The sequence below is a fragment of the Ptychodera flava genome, chromosome 2 (assembly GCF_041260155.1).
Source record: "Ptychodera flava strain L36383 chromosome 2, AS_Pfla_20210202, whole genome shotgun sequence".
Classification (NCBI taxonomy): domain Eukaryota; kingdom Metazoa; phylum Hemichordata; class Enteropneusta; family Ptychoderidae; genus Ptychodera; species Ptychodera flava.
In genome coordinates, this window is record NC_091929.1 from 8,303,142 (window position 1) to 8,306,761 (window position 3,620).

General features: G+C 36.6%; 1 long non-coding RNA gene across 1 annotated transcript; it reads left to right on the forward strand.

Moving 5' to 3' along the window:
• Positions 1 to 362: 362 nt before the first annotated feature.
• On the forward strand, positions 363 to 1,241 carry LOC139147081 (uncharacterized). Its single transcript, XR_011555632.1, has 3 exons — positions 363 to 501; positions 677 to 768; positions 1,143 to 1,241. It is a non-coding gene; the product is annotated as an uncharacterized lncRNA (long non-coding RNA).
• Positions 1,242 to 3,620: the final 2,379 nt, after the last annotated feature.

A 3,620-nucleotide genomic window follows, 5' to 3' on the forward strand; every position in this document is an offset into this window, starting at 1 on the left:
GGTTTATAAGCTCTTTGGTAGGTATAATTAGTCGTCCCAAAGTTATATATTTAGATATATCGCCTAAAATCCGTGAGAAAGGAGATCACAAACTTGACATAAATTTATATTTAAAGGGGCAACGGGGAGACGCCCTGCTTCGGATTTTCAAACAAAACCAGCTTCATGTGTGTGACACGTAAGAAAGGAAAAGCGGTATCTCCAATATATAATAAGATGTTTTATATAGGTCTTATTCCTCTTGCACTTGCTCTGCATTACCTTTCCAGGTGTCGAAGTTGGATCATGCAGTTGTCATTATGTCTGAAAACTCGGAACCGCTCTATGGAAATGCCACGTCATATATTATATTAAATGACGTGGTCAGGTATTCGAATCAGTACCGAGGATACCAGTTCTCTGTTGGTGTCCATTTCAGCGGAAACCATTCGAAAATTGTCATTCCAGAAGACCACTTTATGACCACTGGAGATTACTATTTGACCTTCACTATTCCAGGGAGTGAGTAACATACATGTTCAAATCGTATTTCCTGCCATCTTCATTACAGTTTCGATTTAACTGGATATTTGTGGCTTTATTAAATAACACAATCATATAATCATGTAATGTTGAGGTTTGCACATAAGTTTCATAATTATCTGGCTAAAAAGATTTTTGTGAATTTGATTTGCAGAACAAGAAGTGAAGTTCTCGATGGCTGTTAAAGAGATAATGTGCACGTACATGGACAAACAAAGTAGTACATGGGATAGACGTGGTTGCCAGGTACACTGTTATTGAAGATCATTAATTTTTTGGCTTCGTGAAAGCAATTTAATAATTTTTTCGCAACAATTTGAAAAACGTAACAAACGATTTTTTCAAAATGTACAAAGAGTGTCAAATGAGCAGTTACTTCCTTGTATGACTTGAATTTGATTGTTTTAATGTATTGTGAATATACTTTGTAAGGTGTATGTTGTACCACGTACGTCAATTCTTTTGTGTTTGTCTATATGTAAATATGTAAATACATTGCTATGTTTAAGTTTTAAGATTCGGCTATGTCTAGCAACATAAGAAATTGTTACCGTACAACAGTTTTGCACGATTGAAGTTCTCTAATGCATGGTAAATGTACACTTTCGCTGCCATTTCAGGTTTCTTCAATGTCGAACATGACATCAACTTTGTGCCTGTGCAATCATCTGACCACATTCACAACTGCAAATGTGTAAAACCGGATTTGACATCTACAGGTGAGAGAGAGAGAGAGAGAGAGAGAGAGAGAGAGACAGAGAGACAGAGAGAGAGGAGAGAGGAGAGAGAGAGAGAGAGAGAGAGAGAGAGGAGAGAGAGAGAGAGAGAGAGAGAGAGAGAGAGAGAGAGAGACAGAGAGACAGAGAGACAGAGTGTGTGTGTGTGTGTAAGTCAGAAAGTCTCTTGGAAACCAGAACAAAGTGTCAGACAAGGAGGGGAACAGAAAAGCACGTGGCAGAACCGAATACGGACGAACCGTATATTAAACGGGGCGAATGCTCAGACATATATACATACGTTGACATTATTGACTTGTTTCAATATAGTCCGTCTATTGCTTTGTCAATGTAAAATCGTGATGCAGAATTTCTGCATGAGGAGAAATTTCAATAACCCGTATTATCACACGCACAAGCAAAGTTTGTCGTTTCTGAATAGAAAATACCTGGATTTATACTCTGGTTGTTTTACGTCACGAAAACCCGCGTCTAATAGTATGTTATCTATTTTGGTCCGCCGGACCTTTTTTGTGTCTATCTTCGATGCATCGCGATGTAGTCGTAATGTAAACAAACAACATGACGGCCTTTAATTCTCCCGCTATCAAAATTTGTGTGACGTGAAAATTTGTAAACATCAGCCTTTCTTTTTGGAGTCTGACACAGTACATCCATTTAGCAAATTATAAGCCCTTGTGATTTAATTTTGTTACGAACAAGCGTATTGGGGCTAATATCTGTATAGACCCTGCCGCTTGAACTTTTGACGCACAGAGTACCGTACACGTATACTGTCGGGCGCGACGTTATAGAGTGTTCGCATTGTTGAGATTCAATTGATTTTTGTTCTCCAAAAATAACGTAACTTTTCTCGTAGTGAAATATCTAGGCCTATGCTACCACTGAAATCGTGTGAAACTCAGCGGTAGGTGCGTGTTGTGTGAGGTCATATGGTTTTTGCTCCGTACACAAACGTAAACGCCATCTGCCTCACCCCACTCACGCGTTCGAGGACTAGAAATGATTGACAGCTCGCCTGCGGCGTATTGATTACATTCCAAAAGTAGTTGAGAAGTTTTAACGAGGAATTATTTTGGAAAATTCCTTTTATTTTGCAAAATATAATGAACTCTTTGCTGGTGCTTGTGATAAGTATATTATATAGTTCCCCAACATTTCTTCGCTCGGCTCTGAAAATACTCTTGACGTAATGACCGTATCATCACTCGTATTCGTCTCCTGGCGACACAGTCATTACGTCACTCATATTTTCCTTTGCTGAACAAAGACAAATATTGGGGAATATCTAAGTTGCTGATTAGACATAAGGGCAACCATGTAATACATTTTGAAGAAGTTGAAATAGCTTGAGTTTTAATTTGAGTCATTTTACACTGTTCACAGCTTGTAATGTGGTCAAGACTTTTGCTGTGTGAACTGGATACTGAAGAACAACATTTTTAAAGACTATCCATCAAATATAGACTCCTACCAACAGCTTAGAGAATTGGTACTGCCTGTACAGGAGCTTAAATTCGAGACTTGATGGTCCGTCAGTTGAGAGTGCTTTTGAAGGCCTGAAGTCATGGCATGTCCAGTTTAATTGTAAAGAAATGCTCTATTGTCCGGTCTTTTCTAACAAGTTTTGGCGAGTGAATGAAAATTTTGTGAAATTTAAATCAACCATTTGATCGTATGCATGTTTTTGTCAACTTCTTAATCATTGATAAAATGTTTGTTAAGATAAAGTTTTGATTATTTTATCGTTAAATCCATTGATAACTTTGAAATGGTATTGCACGTTTAAAAATTATTGTTCTGATTATTCAATATCAGGCACTGCATATTGTCCACGACAAACGTCTCAAACCAATAACCTTTCAAACGAGACTGATACAGATATATGCATTCAAGTTTACTAAGCTGTAAACCCATTTGAATTCATAAGCTGCGCACATGCTCACCCAAACACATAATGTCAGCCTAAATGTTTTAACACTCTTGAGCAAGTATGCCATTGTACATTAGTGTGTTTGTATATTCAACTTAATGATATGATTTCTGATAGTTTTATTTTCTCTCTGATGTTTCTTTTTTCGATAATTATCACCCCTACGTTTCTAAATAGATTAGTTTTTATCGAGATGTAATCTTAGGATAGGCTCCCAAACCAAATATAATATATGTCTTATAAATATGATTAAACATATAAAATAATTCATCCAATAATGTAGCTATTTACGATTTATCAATACAATTAATGTTACATTTATATATTCATAATTGATCATTTTCAAATTCAGCGAATGTTATAAAATATACTGATCTTAATGTCTCAAGGTAGTACGTGCCTCGGAAGTGACCTAAATTTTTGCTCAA